Here is a 19,398-nt window from a genome sequence, read left to right as displayed (position 1 = left end):
CTGAATCAGAAATTGGGGGTGATTCTGTTGCACACTAAGGGTTGAGATCACTGCTCCAGGCTGTTCTTAGGGCCCTGTCTGGCTTCCTAGAGAGAAGAGAAACAAAATTGTGGCAATTCTCCCCCTTGCTGCTCTCCCTACCCCGCAGGCAGGCTGTCCTTTCTAAACTCCTAATAACAATTGATTTTTCAGGTATGGCCCTCGCACTTGCTCAAAAATGAAGTTGCATGGCCTCTGTTTGATGGTTTGCCTAGCCAATACCAGATCTGGATAATACACACTACCTTTATCAAGCATTTCATGTGTGCCAGATTTGAGAGCACTATGATCTGATGGCCCAATTTCATTTTGTTTTAAAGAAAAAACACTTAAGTCTTCCGCCTCTGGTATCTATGGCTGATTTCTAGTTGGGATCAATTAAAAAGGATCCCATTTATTATTTTTTTAAAGGTGAATCAGGTCTCCAGGAAGTGAAAGCTATAGCCTTTTACTTTTCACTAGAATGTAGAATTCTGTAGAAACTGCTATTCCCCTTCCAAAAGAGTTTTTCACTTTTCCAAATGGGTCTCAGCAGAAATAGTCTGTCCTAACCTGAAAGAATATTGATTCACTTTTCAAGACAGCTACCAAAACCCCCATCAGGTGGAAGAAGTTAACTGCATGCTGACCACAAGCATGTAGGCCCCAGACTGCTTCGAACCTTAAGGTTGATGATGTTGACTCTCAATTACCTCACCACCAACCAATCAGAAGAATGTCCATGAGCTGATCATGCACCTCCCAAACCCCCCTTCCTCACCCTGTCTTTAAAAACCTTTCCCTGAAAGCCATGGGGGAGTTCAGGTCTTTTAAGCACTGTTTGGACTCATTGCTTGGTGACCTGCAATAAACACTGCAGTTTCCTTCACCACAACCCTATGTCAGTAGACTGGCTTTACTGTGCGTGGGCCAGCTGACCCAAGTTTGGCTTGGTAATGGGGGAGAGTAACAGATGGAGACAAGTAAACAGAATCAAGAACAGAAGTATCTTTCCTCCAGAACACTGGTTCTCAGCCTTGAGCTGACATTAGAATCAACTTGGGAAGCTATTAGCATTTCTGACAACCAGGCCATACCCTAGACCAATTAAATTAGAATCTCTGGGAGTGGGAACCAGACAACAGCATTTTTTTTAAAGGTCCCTGGGTGGTTCCAATATGCAGCCAGGTTTGAGAGACATCTTTCTAGCATTCACTTCCTCCGGTAACTGCTGTTTTCCTGCCTTCTCTCAGGGCATGGGCCCCTTCTCATTTGTCTTGCTTGTATTTCTTCATTCTTCTGGCCTTGAGGACCATGATGTAGAGTCAGGGACATCTTATGCTAAGCGAAAGTTTAATCTGAATTTCTTTTGCTTGGACCCCTTGTTTCCCTTTGAATCTTTTACCTTTTTCAAACAGAGTTGAGTCCCAGTAGAAATGATTGGTTTCAAGATTCAGGAATGAGACATAAAGACAATTTATCATTTGATTTTGGACTTCTGGTCACTTCTGGTTGAGTATGATGAACAAATGAGCCTCTCCATAATGAGACATTGCTTCATGGTAGTAGTTGAAGAAAAGGAGAGCCTCATCAACAGGATAGACTCTTAATGTTTTCCTGGACAAATATAGTGATGTTTTCAAAGGTATGTCACCAGAGACCCTCCAAACAGCCATGTTAAAGTTTGCCAATTTATGACCACACGATCTACCTCTCTCTCCCCTGCCGGGCATGATGGGGTCTTATCTCCTTTACAAGTCCTCTCCTCCCTTACTGACTACAAAAACATTCTTGGAAAAGGTCTTGGGTTGAATTTGTATGCAAAATAAAGCCTGTGATTTTGGACTCTTAAGGAACCTGGGTGTGGCGGTCACCAGTTTTTGTCTAACGAACCCTCCCCTCCTTCTTTCTTGCCATGCAGCTCTTCTAAACACTAAAACCTTTTAAAAATTCTGAAACAGGTTCCTATACTCCCTCCCCCACCTCCCGATCCTCCCCAACACACTGATTCGCCATACTTCTGTCAGGATCTGGAGCATCATGGACCATGAGAAAAGGAGAAATACACTACAGGTTGTGAACCAAGTAAGCATATCGTACTCTCTCCCCCTCTCCTTTACTCCCCTCTGCTGCCTGGGGATGCCTTGGCTAAGTACCATCCTCAAGCTGTTTTTCTTTTTTTTTTTTTTTTTTTTTTTTTGCGGTACGCGGACCTCTCACTGTGGTGACCTCTCCCGTTGCGGAGCACAGGCTCCGGACGCGCAGGCTCAGCGGCCATGGCTCACGGGCCCAGCCGCTCCGCGGCATGTGGGATCTTCCCGGACCGGGGCACGAACCCGTGTCCCCTGCATCGGCAGGCGGACTCCCAACCACTGTGCCACCAGGGAAGCCCCTCAAGCTGTTTTCAATGAAAAAATGCTGTGTCATTAGAGAGAGCGACTAAACTTTGAAACTGTTAAATGTCTATTTAGCCTTTATGTTACCCTTCCTAACGTTTTATATCTTTCCATGAAAGTTGGGTTTTCTGCTTTCATCCCTAGGCTAGATGGACTTGCTCTGGGAACTCCCCAGGGCAAGGGCCAGGAAGAAAACCTCTCCTCTTCTCAGAACAGGTGAATCCACGAAGATCCTGGCCTCAGCCCAGTTTCCCCAGAAAAAGGAGCCTGAGGCAAAGCTTGCATGGTAAATCTCTACTGGGGAAAGGTACTGAGTTCCAAGGAAGTAAGAATAAGGGGAAAAGGGAAGTGAGGAGACAATGGAAATACAAGGTAGCTCATTACCAAATGGGCCTCAGCTTCTTTTTTTTCAAAAATTTATTTATTTTTGGCTACGTTGGGTCTTTGTTGCTGCGCATGGGCCTTCTCTAGTTGTGGCGAGCAGGGGCTACTCTTCGTTGCAGTGCACAGGCCTCTCTTGTTGTGGAGCACGGGCTCTAGGTGCACGGGCTTCAGTAGTTGTGGCTCACGGGCTTACTTGCTCCGCGACATGTGGGATCTTCCCAGACCAGGGCTCGAACCCATGTCCCCTGCATTGGCAGGCAGATTCTTAACCACTGCACCACCAAGGAAGTCCAGGGTCTCAGCTTCTTAAGCAAACACAGCTGGTTGCTTAGGAAACAGTGCTTGATCCAGGGGGCTGGGATATAAGACCGGCTAAGCAAGAGCTGACTTGGGGGCACTTTCTCAGGATGATGGGTTTAACACCCTGGCAAGGACCCCAGGGGATGAGGCAGGCTGTGGGCTGGCTCCTAGAAGCCTGGAGACAGTGATAACCAATGCTGAGTGCTGCAGTGGACACACCTGAGTCGCCCCGGCAGATGTTAGTGAGGGAATAAAAATGCTGAGGAAAGTGGGCACCTGGAATGGATATATAATATGAAGCCAGGCAATCCACAAGGGGAGTATGTTCCACGGAGGTTTCTGTTGGAGCAGGAAGGTAGAGGGAAATATAATTTTAATCTCATTTGACTAGTAATTTTTATTTTCTAAATTTTCTAGAATAAACTGTCATATTAAAGCAAGCAAATCATCAAGAGTTCCTCCCTTGGTGAGTTTTCCCAGAGGCACAGTGCAGCTTCCTCAGGAGCATGGCCCACCTTTAGGAGTTGAGCTCCAAAACCAAAGGAATGAAGCTCAGGAACAGTCAACTCTTTGGAGAGGAGGTATGATGTGGCGGGAGAGGGGATAGGCCTGACATCAATTCAGCAAACATTTGTACGGCATCATCTATGTGCCTGTGGTACAGAGATTAATCCAATCTGGTCTCTGTGGTCCAGGAGCTCCCAAATCAATAATCAAGAGCTAGCCATTGGGCTTCCCTGGTGGCGCAGTGGTTGAGAGTCCGCCTGCCGATGCAGGGGACACGGATTCGTGCCCCAGTCCGGGAAGATCCCACATGCCGCGGAGTGGCTGGGCCCGTGAGCGGCTGGGCCCATGAGCCATGGCTGCTGAGCCTGCGTGTCTGGAGCCTGTGCTCCGCAACGGGAGAGGTCACAACAGTGAGAGGCCCACGTAAAGCAAAAAAAAAAAAAAAAAAAAAAAAAAAAAAGAGCTAGCCATGGAGGACTTCATGCCTAGGTAGAGATCATCTCTTTGGGCCTCTCTCAGAATTGGGGGTGTTGATGTTTACTTAGCGCTGGGAAGGGTTGATTTTAAGTTGTTTTCCTAGTAACAGAAAAGCCCTCTGATCCACTGCCCACGTCAATGAGACTAGGCCAGGTCAGGGCCAGAGTTTGTTCCTAAACCTGCAGGGCCTTTTGCATGAACCAGGGGCTGCTGACCCATTGCTGCCCAGCTGGCAGACTTCTAGGGAAATCTACAAAGGAAGCACCTATGTGACATATTTTCTCCAGGGTTTCTGTAGGGTTCCTGCCACCTTAGAAATGAAGAAGGAGAAAAATCTGGCAGCAAATGGCTGAACAAAATTCCACTGAACTGGAGAGAAGATTCTTGGTTGTGTTGCCCAGTGCCTACACACTGCCTGCATGTGACGGATTCTCAGTTGCTGTCACTGATTGAGGCAAGGTTGTTATTGGATGCATCTGAGAAATTTTACAGAGTACCATTTTTGTTATCGTTTTAATTATGAAAGTACTAAATGCACTGACAACAAAGTAAGAGGTGTAAAAACTGCCCCCCATCAATCCTTTCCCTTCTAATCGGAGGTAGTTACTTGTAATAGTTTCTTGTAATTCCTTCTGGAAAAATTTTTAACAAATGTAAGCATAACACACACACAGTTGGTCACACTACATAAATATTAATTTGCTTTTCTCACTTAAAAATATATATTGAAGATCTTTCACACCACCCTAACCTATTTAATGGCTGCAGAATATATTTCAGTGCATGAGTGTACCATAATTTAGTTACCCATTTGCTGTTAGATATTTATATTGTTTGCAGCCTTTTGATTTTATAGTGTTATAGTGAAGATAATTGTGCATACGCCATTGGGCACTTCCACAAATAACTCTAGATGATTCATTACTAGAAATGGAACTGCCAGGTTGAATTTTAGAGGATACTGCCAAATTGCTCTCTCCCTCAAATTTATTTGAAACAACTATTGTATGAATCTGCCTATTTCCCTATATCTAGCACCTCCCTAGGACCAGGGCCAGAGGATCCCTGCCATGGGCCCCAAGCTGTAGAAAGCTCCATTCTGGCTCTCCTCTGGTGGTGACCTTCGCACAGGGCATGGGCTCTATTGGGTCAAGGGGGTGTGCCCACCTAAAGCCCACACACACACCCCTTCTTGACCATGCTCTGGGTATCTGAGACCCTAGAATTTCTTTCCCAAAGAGCCCTAAGCCTCTGGGGACTGCATAGGCCTCTTCCCAGATCCATCTTCCAGAATGCATATGGCTGATACACTCATCCTTAGGCCCTAAGGTGGCCAAGGGGTAACCATATATGGAGTGTAGAGGGAGCTTGGATGTGTGGGCTGGGTGTACACACACACACACACACACACACACACACACACAGCTTAAGGCATCTCACAGTGGAGGATGGAGCTGGGGTGGGAAAAGAAGGGGCAACTATGAACTAGGGGCTGGGTGCCATCTTGGTGCAAAAGTCTGAGGAGTGTAAGAAGTCTAAACTTGAACCTGGCCTTTCAGATTATGAATGAGATATATTAGTTAAGAGAAAAACAATATTTGATGGTTTACTTGTAGTTTGTTTGTTGCATTTGTATTGTTGCTTTAACCCTGCAAATGTTAAGGGTGGATCACTTCCAAGTTTTTAATCTCTGCCAAGCTTTTGGGGTGGGGCGGGGGGGAATGGTATATGCAATGGGCATGTCTTTAAAATTAGTAATGATGAGCACATTTACATGTTTCTCAGCCATTTTTCTCTGTGAACTACCATTCTATATCTTTGTTCCTTTCTTCTTTTTTCTTTTCTTTCTTCCTTTTTCTTTCTATCTTTATCTTATTTATTTGTAAATGTTCTCTTGTGTATTAAGGTAATTAGCTCTTTGTTACCTGTGTTGCACATGTGTTCTCTCTTTTTGTCATTTATCTTTTGATTTTGTTTAGGGTATTTTCTCTTTTTTTGCCAGTGTTTAAACATTTTCTGCTTTCATATCTTTCTATCATTTTTCTTCTTTTCTCCTCTTTCTTTTTAATGGCTGTTGTTTACATGCTATTTATATGTTTTCCCAAAACCTATCTTACTCTAAGATCTTTTTTTCCACAAAATGCTTTATTTACAAAACATATATACTGAATATTATACACCAGGCCCTATCACCATGGAAACAACTCCAAAGCAAAGGCAGGGAGGGCTAGCGAAAGTGATGCCCATGGAAAGAGCAGAGCTCTGTCTCTTGGCCAACCTTCCACTTCAGAAGGAAAACTTCCCATTAGCGCCTGGGAGCGTGTGGTGGGCTTACAGCCCACAAAGACTGAAGGCCTAGAGGGGAGTGAGGTGAAGGGGGGGACTGGTTGCTCTGGGGGGCTTACGAAACAGATGCTGCTGGGAACGGGTGGGAGGAGGAATGGACACCCAGTATCCGGCAGGGGGCGCTGGACGAGTGCAAGCTGGAGGGGGAAGCAGCAGCTCACAGGGTCTTGGGCGCTCCAGGCCCAGAAAGTTCTGAAAATCAGGGTAAGGGGGTCAGGTCGTGTCTTGACACCAGCAAGAGCATTTGCTTGAGCTGGTAGCCACTCTGCCAGCCATGTACCATCTTTCCCACACCAAAGAGGAGCTCCTACTCAACCTTGTGTAGCTTCTCAGCAGGGCTGTAGCTGCACACGGGGAGCAGGTGATGATGAAGCCGATCCACCTGCTTTTTCTTCTGGACGTACATTACCACAGCCCCTACTGCCCCAACCAGAGTGATGAGGAAGAAAGGCTCCCACACACGGCCCCCCATGGAGTCACTGTTGACCTGGGTGGGCATTGGGACTGCGGTGTTACTCATGACATCAATAGCCAGAGGACTGGGTAGTCAGCCTGGGAAATAGTGCCTCGGGAGGGCGCCCCCACTGGGCTCCCTTCCGCCACTGCAGCCCCAACAAGAATGCCCTGGGTTGGCTCCTGGACCTAAGATAAACAAAACAAAAAACTACATATGCTTTTTCCCCCAGCAAATTTGGACACATACACTGCCTCCTGAGCCAGTCAAAGATCAGCCTCAGAGAGGAGAGATGGAAGGCAGAACAGAAAAAAATATTTGAAGAATAATGGCCAAAATTTCCCCAAATTTGATAAAAGCTATAAACTCACAGATCCAATAAGTTCAATCAACTCCAAAGCATAAGAAACATGAAGAAAACTACACCAAGGAACATCATAATCAAATTGCTCAAAATCAATGATAAAGAGAAAATCTTAAAAGTGGCCAAAGGGAGAATGAATACAGGATGACAGCAAATTTCCCACCAAAAAAAATGCAAGCAAGACAGCAGGGGAGCATCTTTAAACACTGCAAGAAAAAAAAATCAAACCTGTTAACTAGAATTCCATAACCAGCACAAGTATCCTTCTAAACAGAGGTGAAATAAAGGTTTTGTTTTCAGACATACGAAAGCGGCAGGAATTCATTACCAGCAGACCTGCACTACAGGAAAGGTTAAAAGAGGTCCTTTAGGCAGAAGGAAAATGATACCAGGTGGAAATATGGATCGACACAGAGAAATGAAGAGCAGCCACATGGGTAAATATCGAAAATCTTTTTCCTTATTATCTAAATCTCTTTAAAAGACAATTGAGTGTTTAAATAAAAATAAGAACAATGTAGCGTAGGTTTTACAGCGTATGTAGAGGAAAATGTAAACAACACAGCAGAAAGTTCAGGAGGGGAGAAATTAAAATAGACTACTGTATGGTTCTTATATGTGTATTATATCACTTGAAGGTAAATCGTGCTAAGTTAAAGATATATGCTATCAACCTTAAAGCAGCCTCTCCTTAGCCTTTCAGTTTACTTTCTACAAACTACGCATGTTAATTTAGTGATCACCTATTTTTACTTGGAAAAAAAAAAGAACTTTTGTAAACAGGTAAATGTAATGTTTGAGCTATCTTCCCACCAACTTGCACTGTCATTGGGGTCATCGATACAGTCCTGTAACAGCTAACTCACAATGTAAAGGCAGTGTTTATTTACTGACATCAGGAACTAAAAATGGGCAACTCATTTTGCTTCAGGTTTAATTCTTTTTATCTGCTTGTTTCTCTTGTTTTTTTTCTGTCTGTTTTTCCCACATAGGGGATTATAGAATCTCAGCCCTCTGGGAGATCAGTGGTTTCCAGTAGGTGAAGTGTTGCCTCAGGTGTCTGAGTTCTATTTGTGGGGTTGGAGAGACCCTGGAGGCAGGAACAGCCTGAAAGTCATGGGTGAAGGTAGAAGGTCCCAGGGAACGGACCAGGTGGTGTGAACTGCTCACTGGGGCTAACGGCAGAACAGCCAGACATATCAGGCTGAAGATTTAATTGTGGTTTGGATTCTCACTAATATGCCTCCTGCTCTTGTCAAGATCACCAATGATCTCCATGTGTTACATTCAGTGGTCAACTCCCAGCCTCATGTTTTGACGTATCAGCAGCCTTTGAAGGCTGATCCCTTCTGCCTCTTTAACGCATTTCGTTCACCTGGCTTGCAAGGGATCGCTCTTTCTTGGCTCTTCTCCTACCTCCTGCCTGTTCTTTCTTCGTCTCCTCTGCCGGTTCCTTCTCTCCTCCCTGGCTTTTAAATATCAGAGGGTCTCAGGGTTCAAATCTAGGGCCACTTCTTTTCTCTATCCACATTCACTCCCTTAGTGATCTAACCCAGCTTCAGGAATTTATTTTTTCCAGCCCAGATTTCTTCCAGACTGCATTCCACACTCCACCTCTCCCTTTGGGTATGTAAGCATCTCAATATTCGCATGTTCAAAACTGAACTCTAATCTTCCACTTAAAATCTGCTCTCAAATTTCCCCCCTCATCTCAGTTAATGAAACTACATCCTTCCAATTATTCAGGACAAAATCCTCAGAGTCATCTTTGACATCTTTCTCTCTCTTACCCTTACATCCCATCTGGTAGCAAATCCTGCAGACTTTATCTTCAAAACATTCAGGATCAGGCCACTCCTCACACCTCTGCCGCTACCAGCCTGGTCCGAGCCACCATCATCTCTCCTAAATCATTCCAGCTGGCTCCTAACTGGTCTCCCTGCTTCCATCCTTGACCGACTTCAGTCTATTCTCAAATGGCAGTCAGGAATTCTCTCAAAATCCAGGATAAGTCATGTTACTCCTCTTCTCAAAACCTTCCAGTGGCTCGCATCCCAACCGATAAAGCCAAAGTCCAACGTCCCTGGTAACCTGGCCCCAGCTCCCTCTGACTGCAACCCCACCCGCTTCTCTTCCTCTCATTGGCTCTGCTCCAGCTACCCCGGCCTCCTCGACCTCCCTGTGCGCCCCGAACTCACTGCGCATGCTCACGCCTCTCTTGCCCTTGCCGTTCTCTGTGCAGTCGCTATTCCCCCAGCAAGGCAGAGTTAGTTACTCTTGAGCTAATGGAGCGGAAGCTTCCCGCCCTTCACTTCCACAGGCCTCTCTAAGGCCTGCACCTACTTTTATACTGATAAATTTATATTGTTTTTCTTAAAAAGGGTCTCAAAATTGTATAAACATCAGGTCCACAAACCTTGGATCTATTCCCGTTCCCCAGACATCTGCATGGATTGCTCCTTTACCTACTTCAAGTCTTCGTTCAAATATCACCTTTGGAATGAAACTATTTAAATTGTACCTCCCTCTCTTCCTGTCTGGCAACTACCCATCCTCTTTTCCTACTTTATGTTTTCCCTTAGCACTTATCCCCCTTGGCAATACTAAAATTTGTTTATCTTGTTTATTATCTGTGTCCCTCACTAGGATTTAAGCTCCATGAGAGCAGGGATTTTTATGTGCTTTGTTCCCAGGCATATCTCTGGTGCCTAGAGCAAATGGTAAGCACTCACACATTTTTTTTGTTGAATGAATAAAGCTCAGTTTTTGGAATGAGGGAGTGGAATAAACTAATTTGTATTTGTGGACTCAGAATGAAAGGCAGCAGCACCCTGGGAGGAGGACAGAGGTAGGAGGAATGGAAAGACAGGTGGCTCTGCATTCATCCAGGGCCTGACACTACAAGACTGGTCTTTGGTCTGGATGTGCTGGGGCCAATAGGGTGTGGATATTCTGTGAGGGGCAGATACCTAAAGGCAGGAAGAGGCTTGAGGGCCCACTTCTGCTCCATTGCCTCTAAGGCACCTCCCCATGGAAAGATGCTCCACTTCTGAGTCCCTCTGCTTCAGAGACTTCTCCCATGATAAGAAGTCCCTCTTGGGCTTCCCTGGTGGCACAGTGGTTGAGAGATGCAGGGGACGCGGGTTCGTGCCCTGGTATGAGAAGATCCCACATGCCGCGGAGTGGCTAGGCCCGTGAGCCATGGCCACTGAGCCTGCGTGTCCAGAGCCTGTGCTCCGCAACGGGAGAGGCTACAACAGTGAGAGGCCCGTGTACCGCAAAAAAAAAAAAAAAAAAGAGAGAGAGAGAGAGAGAGAGACACAGAGAGAGATTGGTTTTAAGGAGTTGGCTCACGTGTAGAGACTAGGCAAGTCCAAAATCTAGGTTATGCTGGTAAGGTAGAGACACAGGGAAGAGTTGCAATTTGAGCCAGAGGTAGTCTGCCAGCAGAATTCCTTCTCCTTCTGAGGAGGTCAGTCTTTTTCTACTAAGGCCTTCATTTGGTTGGATGAGGCCCACCCACATTATGGAGGGTAATTTGCTTTACTCAAAGTCCACCAATTTAAATGTTAGTCTCATTCAAAAACAATTTCACAGAGACATTTGGGATAATGTTTGACCAAATATATGGGCACTGTGGCCTAGCCAAGTTGACACATAAAATTAACCATCACAGGGCTTCCCTGGTGGTGCAGTGGTTAAGAATCTGCCTGCCAATGCAAGGGACACGTTCGATCCCTGGTCTGGGAAGATCCCAAATGCCGCGGAGCAACTAATCCCATGCGCCACAACTACTGAGCCTGCGCTCTAGAGCCTGTGAGCCACAATTACTGAGCCCGCGTTCCACAGCTACTGAAGCCCACGTGCCTAGAGCCCGTGCTCCGCAACAAGAGAAGCCACTGCAATGAGAAGCCTGCATACCGCAACGAAGAGTAGCCCCTGCTCGCCGCAACTAGAGAAAGCCCGTGAACAGCAATGGAGACCCAACACAGCGATAAATTTTTTTTAAATTAAGTAATTAATTAATTTAAAAAAATAATAAAATAACCATCACAGTTCACTCCCTGTCAACTTGGCACCCATATACATCTCCTTAGACCATACTTACTCTCCAAATAAAGACAATAACAAGGTCATGATTTAAACTACATGATACAACTCTCCTGTATACAACTAAAAATGCACTAACACTTTCCCCGAAAGAGGACACAGAGTCCTTGGGTGATGTTCACTCTTCTTGATGTCCCATTACTTAAATACTATGATGTGAAGTTAACAATAGTATGATATATGAGTCAAAGTATCTCATGTTACATGATAAGGGGATAAGAGAGAAAAGAAAGATATTACACACACATATTCATAACAAAATAAGGAAGAAATACTCATGACAATTACAGTCCTTGTTCTGCAACTGGTCACATGGTTGTACCTGGTATTTATAATTACTATTTGCCACTGCCCATTCCATATTCCCTTTGCCCTCAGCAGGTCATGGTTCTTTACCATGTTTGGGTGGGGTGACCCAAACTGTATTTATGAAGAGTCTAGACCATTAGTAGTACTGCCTGAATTCAGTTGTTGTAATTTTCCATTGACTTTAATTACAAGGTATGGTAATACTAAGAAACACCCTGAAGGGATCTCCTGTGTTGCATACATACTCTTCCTCACCTGATTGTGATGTTTAAGAGGTATGTTTTGGTCCTACCTTCTTGCAGCTGACCCTGTCCAAAGCAATCTTACAATCTTTCTCAGGTCCTGATTCTGGGTTATGCTCAGGTCACTCTCTGGATAGTTCTCATTCTGTTCAGGCCAGTTCCTATGCTCATTTATGCCCACACATCCTGGCAGGGAGAGCTCACTGTGGAGTCAGCTGGAGCTGCCCTTTGGCATCATTTTTTCTTATGCATCCCTAGGCAGTGGCATCCACCCTTGATTCTCCACTTGTCAGAGGGCCAAACTCACAGACATTTTAAGCTTAAAACAAACAGTTATGAAGCTGAACTTTGCCTATTCAGCGACAAACACACAAACATCAGAACTCTAAATATTGTATTTTATCATTAGTTGGCCTTGCTTATCATATGAATGTGAGAGTTTCCCTTCCCAGCTAAAGACAAGCATTGAAATAATACACATAAAGCCTGGAAGAGGTTTCCAGGGGTGTCTATTACATTTTATCAACTGAGAATTAAGAGGATTCCAGGTGTATCTGCCTTGTATCTTGCCTGGGCCTGCGTGCTGATAGTGCTGAGGGAGCCTTGCTACAGCTGGCCAAGGTGAGCAAATGCTGAGCGTGAAGACTATCCACAGAAGGAAACCCTTCCAGTCTTGGGAGGAGCCTGGTGTGAGAGGAGGGCGTTGGGGAGGCACAAATAGGTCTTTTTCTTTTTTTTTTTGGTGAGCTTTTAAAATTAATTTATTTCAGAACAAAGGTAATTATAAAGTGAAATCCTCTAGTGAGCAACATAGAAATATTGTTCTGTGTTCATTAATTTCTAGATATTAGATATTGGTCTTGTCTCACAATTTACTGTTAGAGAAATTGCTAGCAAGAGAATATCCTTGTGCCATTTGTGTTGAAAAGAAAATAAGACTAGCAAAGTGAATCGGAAGTATAACCTTCTTAACAAATAGGCCTTTGGAAAGAGGTACTGGAAACCCCAAAATGGGAAGCAGCAGCTTTGTAATTTGATTTCCCTTTTGAAATAATAGGCTCTGTCCCTGGTAGCAACAAGCAGAAAATATAAATAATACACATTCATTGGGGAAAAAAATGAAAAGATATTAATCAAAATAAGCATATAGTTTTAAAAACATTTATTATAACATATTAACTATTAGTTAAAAAATAGATTTGAAGTTCAGAAAATTAAATCAGCATTAAGGGTTGAGAATTTTAACCCATATTTTTGTCTTTCAAAGTTTATATGTTCAATTAGGACCTATAATTTCTTTCCCTAGTTGAGTGCATCAGATCTTGGCTTCTGTACTGTACTCACTGAAAGGAACTTCAATGTAACAAAGCAATTCCAGCTTCTGTTAAGATTACTCACAAAACAATGCCCAACTGGTTATAAAAAATTCTGGACTCCAAATAGCCTTATAAACTGGGATTTTTACCCGTTTTGTCAAAGCAAGAACCTTAGAACAGTTGGTGGTGTGCTAAAAGAAAGTCTTTGGAGTGGGACAGACTTGTGTACACTCTGTCTCTGCTACTTCCTAGCTGTGTTGCTATGGACAATTATTTGACCTCTCTGGGCCTCAACTTCCTCAGATGGAAAATGGGGATAATCTTAGGTCACTTTTAGGACTGCTGCAGAGATTAAGTGAAAAAATGCACACAAAGCACTTGGCATGGTGTTTGGTATGCAGCGATCAGTCGTTAGCTGCTAAATTGTATTACTAGAAGACAGGGACCCCACACTGGGTTGTCACTGCATCCTCAACACAAAGCACAATGCCTGGGATCTAAGGGCTTGATCAAGCTAAGCTGCATGAAGGAAAGGGTTTCATGCAGTGCTGTAGCTTGGGGTGGATGGGCAGAGGTGGGGACACAGTTGTTTTTTTATTTCCTCATACTTTTCCCTCTTCAAAGGTCCCAATTACCTCAAAATAACTTTGGTTAAATTTCCAAACTACTCCCCCCTCTGCAATACACACACAGAAAGAAAAAAACTCACAACTCTGTGGCTTAAACAAACAATCATTTTAGTTAAATACATTAAAGTCAAGAGACAGAAAGGGAGTGGGGATGTGGGTGTCTGATACACCCCTTTTTTTCCCCATAAGGTCCAAGCCCTCGTTCTACTTGCTTATTCACTGCAGGGAGAAGGTTGGGCCTCCACTTCTCATCCATGGGCAGAATTCAGTGTTATAGTCATGTTAGGATCCAGGGTTCTTCAGCACACTAGATTCTGAGCATCAGTTTGTTTAGAATAGTACATTGGGCTTTTTCGTTCCTTCACTGTTAACTATAGAAAAAGCTACTTGACACTTCTAAAATTCTGCAGATTAAGGACATGATTTCTAGCCAAAAAAAAAAAATTTTTTTTTTAAAAAGAAAATTCAGTTGCATTAAACAAATGGAAGACCTGTAATGTTTGGGATAGTAAATGGTGTTGTGATTCTCTATCCCCCAGTAGAACTCAGCACAGAGCGCTGCACTCGTGGGCTCCTGGAGGGTTCCCACGTGGCTGGCTAAGGGCAGGATTTAACTTGTACCATCTGGTGTTGGACACAACACTGAAGACAGAGAAGAGCAGGGGCATTCAGAGATGAGGCAGGGCCAGATCTAGCAGGGGAGGGCTGGGGCCTAGGAAGATGAATGATTAGTCTGAGCTGGGATTCAAGAAGGCTGTGAGTTAGGAGGCAATTAGGAGCTGATAGACGGACAGGAGCAAACACTGTGGCTCTCTGCATAGGGGTCTATTTCAAGGGGGAACCCAGACTAAGCCAATGGTTAATCCAAAAGAGGCATCTCAGCCCACCTTTCAAGGTCCTTCTCAGCAAACCTTTCCCAAGTCTGCTAACGAGGAATCCATTAGGAGGGGGATCTTTTGAGGGGACTTCATTCTGAGAGTCTTTCAGGATGCTACCTTTCTACAGATCCTGTCCTGAAGCCTCACCAGAACTCCCACTACACTTACAAGTCCCTCTTTTAGAAGACTTACAGGGCTTCTAAGGATTCATTTAGCTTATGTACATGTCTCATTTCCCTTCTTGAAGGCTGGGACTAAGGGCTCTTTCCTCCCAAACCTAGCTTAGTAATTTGCAACAGCACCCTCTTGGTATTGAAATGAGATGAAGTGTGCTAGGTGCCAAAGACCCTGGCCTGAGACCTTGTATCTGGGCAGAGGAACTGCTTTTACAGCGGGGGCAAGGGGGAGAGGGAGGGCAAAAAAGAGACGTAATCTGGGCACATGCTGTGTTGGGAGTGACCTGGGTCCCACCCTGTCTCTGCTTCCATGTTCAACCCCAGGGCTGAAAGTTTCTCGTTTCAAGGTCGGCAAACAGGACCTACCTTGGAAGGAGGGAAAACGTTTAAGGTAAGGCCGAGAATGGCTTTGTCCAATGCTAACCTAGACCCAGCCCTTTAGCTGGCCGTGTCTCCTGGGAGTCTCTGATACTTCCAGCCTGCCCCTGAGAGTTTATGAATGATGCCCTAAAGGGCAGGGCAGCAGGGCAAAAAAAGAGCAACAGCTCAAACAGAACACATGGATTCCTCATTAGCAGACTTGGGAAAGGTCTGCTGAGAATGACCCCGAAAGTTGGGCTGAGATGCCTCTTTGGGGTTTTTTGGGGGTTTTTGGGGTCTTCTTTGTGTGTTTTTTTAAAAATTTATTTTATTCAAGTATAGTTGATTTACAATGTTGTTAATTTCTACTGTTCAGCAAAGTGATTCAGTTGTACATATATATACATTCTTTTTCATATTCTTTTCCATTATGGTTTATCACAGAATATTGAATATAGTTCCCTGTTGAGATGACTCTTGGATTAACCATTGGCTTAGTCTGGGTTCCCCCCCCACCAAAACAAACTCTGAACAAGAACTTGTTCAGAGTGCATCCTACCTTCATGATACAGGTAGTTTATTTTGGGAACGAATCCCGAGGAACAGGAGTGGAAGATTTGGAAGAGTCAAACAGTCAAGGCAGGAAAGCGAAAGGCAATCCAAGGGTGCATTATTGAGCTGATCAAGTTGGGCACACTGTGGGCAGCCAGGGGTCTATCATCTTAGGTGCTGTACAAAACGTACCTCAGAACTGCCCACTGGAAGAACGGAAGAGTGTAATAGTTCTCCACCAGCTCCTGTCTGCCTTGGTCAAACGTTGTCCTAGGACGTGTTAATTCCTTTGCACTTCCAAGTTTATGCATGTGTCAAAATGGGCTTGGGCTTCCTGTAGGGGGCCCAGGCTGCAGTGACAGAGAAGCCCCGAGAGGGCAAGATACCAGGTACAGCTGAGGCAAGGTGCTCTCAGGTTTCACCTGTATGCAGCTGGTTGCCAGAGCAAAACTGGAATAAAAAGTGGGGCTGGGAAGGTGTGAGGTCAGCCACAGGTGGGGTCGGATATAACCGTAGACAGATCAACTGTCTTGTCCTTGTCTTTCATGAATAGAACTTTATTTCCATTAATTCTCAGTCCAAAGTCAGGATCTATGGTTTTCCTAGGTGGAAATATTAACTCTTCCTTTAGTTAACTGCTTTTCTAGCAAAGCATAACCCTCAAAGTGTAACCTGGTGACCCAATATAAGGATTTATGTCATGGCTATGGCATGCTGTAACAGTGACTATTCTGAAACACAGCACTGATGCAAGCTTGAGTCTGTCTGTGAAATGGGTACAGAGAACCAAGTGCATCCTACCTTCATGATTCTCCTGGTCTTCAAAGCTCTACATGCCAGGAGCCAGAGATAGGGAAGATACAGCCTCAGCCTTCAAGAAGCTCATGTAACGGAGCTGACAGGTTTCTTTAAATCCCCACCAGGCCCTTCTTTCCTTCCTGTTTTCATCTGCCTGGTCCCTTTCCAATCAGCCCTTCTCTATAATTTGACCTAAACATAGCTCTGCCACTAATTTGCCCTGATAGGTTCCTTCTCCTCAGCTGGTTTCTCATCCTGGAAACTTGGCAGGGGAGCCTGATCTGTGGCAGATTGGCCTCCGATGTTCCGTTGTTGAAACTCTGGGAAGCTGTGCTATTCTTAAATTATTTTTTTAAATCGTAGGAAGAAAATTTTAAATAAATTTCATCTGATCAAAAGACAAATTTAAAAACAAACCAACAAACCAACCCACCCCAATGAGCTCCAAAGACAGCAAGTAGGCGTAGGACCTGGAAAGGCGTCTCAACCTCACCGGGTTTCCTCACTTCCTGGAGCGGCACCTCCACCTCCCTACCCGCAACCCGAGGGGTGAAATCGTTCCCCGCTCGTTCCAGAACCAGGATGGCGGTGGAGGAGATCGGAGCGCGGTTTAGACCTAAAATGGGCGGCAGTGGGTTAATCCCGTGCTGGGCGCCTAGCGAAAAGTAGTACCCTCTGCGGGAGGAGGGCCAGGCCTGACGCCGCAAGGCGAAAGAGGCGGCGCAGAGGCTCCCCGCCCCTGCGCCGCCCGCCGTCGGGCTCCGCCCCGCGCGGCCCTACAGAGCAAAGCCCCTGTGCGCAGGCGCACCCCGGCAGCTGAGGCTGGAGGCCGCAGGAGTGGGAGCCAGTAAGGCGCTTCGAGAAGGAAACGGCGGTAGCGCCCGGTGGTACAAGACGCGAGCGCGGGTACCTGCGAAGCGCCAGGTTCCGGCGAACACACCAGCTGAGCCCTCAGCAGCTGGAGCCCCCGCGCCAGTTTGGTTTGGGGTAAGAGGAGGGGTCCGCATCTCTACAGCTCCGGCGTGATGAGCCGGCGCCCCTAAACCGGGGTGATGCTCGGTTCGGTTTGGACTTGCGCTGCCCTTTACTCGGGTCTCGGGGATGCGAGTGGAAAAGGGGGCACCAAGTCCTGTAGGCTGGGCCCTGCGGCCGCGGCCGAAGTAACGGTGTAAAGATGGACCGATCCCGCCCAGAGCCGTCTCAACCCCAGGTGATCCTCATCCTCCGCCCTCCCGGGCCTTCCGTCCGTGCTCCGGGAGCCCAGCCTGACGTTTATTATTCAGAAAATGTGATTGTCAGGGGGAGGCCTAGGTTGAACACGCGGCCCCGAGTCTCCCAGGTGAAACCCTCGACACTTATCCTTCTCTGACGCCGCATTTTACAGAAGACGAGCCCAGCCCCGAGAAGGGAAGAAACCGGCCGAGCCAGAGGCCGAGTCAGGGCCGAAGCCAGTAGTCCTACCTTCTAGCCTGAGATCTAGGCACTGCTTCCTTCCTCACCGCATCTCTCTGGGTCTGCCCGCATCCCTTGTCCTCCTGCCGCGTCCTCCACGGGGCTCTGTTCTCGGGGGCTTGGTTGTGGGGGGAGGGGGAGTGCTTCCTCCCCTCAAGCTGCGCCCTCGGGAAGGATGCTGGACAGCAGTCAGGCCGCCGGTCCAGTTTCCTCGAGCACGAGCTGAGCCGGCTGTTACTGGAGGACCGCAGAGGCCGCAGGACCGGGGGAGGAGGAGGACCGAGCAAGTTGGAGGCGCCGCGGGAGCAGGCGGGAGATACTGGGTTGGTGGTGGGCCCGCGGCCGGGGAAGGCCGGGAGCCTCTGCCGCTCACAGGTGCGGGAACAGCTCAACTTGGTCTGGGCCGTGCGGTCTCAGCCAATGGGAGCGTGGCTCGGGACGAGCCCCCTCGACTCCCAGCCTCTGGTCTGCCGGAAGGGGCTGCGGCCCTGCGATTGGCCCGGACGCGGGGCTGCCAGCACACTTGGCGAGTTGGCGCCGGCGGGTCTCGGGCGTCCCGCGCTCTGCCTGCCCGCTGGGGCGACGCGTCAGAGACAGGGACCCGGGCGGTCTGCGCCCTGCTGGGGGAGGGTTTGGAGCCGCGCGGGACGTTGAGCTCATTTGAGCTCTGCGTGTTTTTTTCCAACCAGTCTGCCAAAATCTGCCCAGAGTCAGCTGATGCAAAGTCCCCGTCTAACCCTGCCAGTGGTTACAGAGGCACACGTTTCGTTACGGTGGGCTTCCGGCTGCCAGGATCCTTTAAAATGCATCAAATAGCCTAGCACTTTCCTCCAGAGCGTTGCAGCCCGGCCGTGCCCAGGGCATATACCCGTGGCGGGCGAGGAAGCTGAACTTTGAAATGAGTGTAGCTCGCATAGTCTCTCTCTACACATTTACAGAGTGGCTGCTTCCTGTCAGACACCAGAGTAGTCATTCTGGATGAGCCAGAGGTCAATGAAACAATCCAGGTTGAGACTGGTGGTCAGATGGCGGAGCGGGGTGCTGTGAATGGTTATAAGCAGAAATACCTCTAATACTACCCGGCCTAGGTTAAGTGCTATTTCAGAGGCACATAAGGAAGCAGTGAAAATGCAAATATGGAGCGCGGCGTCTTAACCACTTACCTGCTAGGGAAGTCCCGCAACAAGAGATTGATTTTTGATTTAGGGAATCAGGAAAGGTTTCTTGAAGGAGGTTATTTGAATCAGGGCTTAGTGGATAAAGGAGACCTCAGATTTGGTATAGGATGAGCAAGGCACAAAAATTGGAAAGTACAGGGCTTATTGAGAGA

The 19,398-nt window shown here is 46.6% G+C and overlaps 2 protein-coding genes and 1 pseudogene across 4 annotated transcripts in view; 1 reads left to right on the top strand and 2 right to left on the bottom strand.

Moving 5' to 3' along the window:
- The window catches only part of LOC307053046 (ubiquitin-conjugating enzyme E2 L3-like), a 40,399-nt pseudogene extending 31,302 nt beyond the window's left edge, over positions 1-9,097 (bottom strand). The window contains exon 1 of the transcript XR_013811543.1: positions 9,037-9,097. The product of XR_013811543.1 is annotated as a ubiquitin-conjugating enzyme E2 L3-like (transcript). The remainder of the gene's footprint in view (positions 1-9,036) is intronic.
- APOD (apolipoprotein D) overlaps positions 1-19,398 on the bottom strand; it is an 83,250-nt gene that overhangs the window by 59,697 nt on the left and 4,155 nt on the right. The window contains exon 1 of one of the 2 annotated variants that reach the window (XM_079704289.1): positions 9,037-9,081. The exons of the other annotated variant lie outside the window; for it this stretch is intronic. The gene's annotated coding sequence lies outside the window, so the exon portion shown is untranslated. Of the gene's footprint in view, positions 1-9,036; positions 9,082-19,398 lie in introns of those variants that run through there. 2 annotated transcript variants of the gene reach the window in all.
- The window catches only part of BDH1 (3-hydroxybutyrate dehydrogenase 1), a gene marked incomplete at its 3' end in the record, with an annotated part of 33,264 nt that continues 31,359 nt past the window's right edge, over positions 17,494-19,398 (top strand). The window contains 1 exon segment of the mRNA XM_079705208.1: positions 17,494-17,603.

Source organism: Hyperoodon ampullatus (genome assembly GCF_949752795.1).
Source record: "Hyperoodon ampullatus genome assembly, chromosome: 5".
Classification (NCBI taxonomy): Eukaryota; Metazoa; Chordata; class Mammalia; order Artiodactyla; family Ziphiidae; genus Hyperoodon; species Hyperoodon ampullatus.
This window is presented reverse-complemented; position numbering and strand designations above follow the sequence as displayed.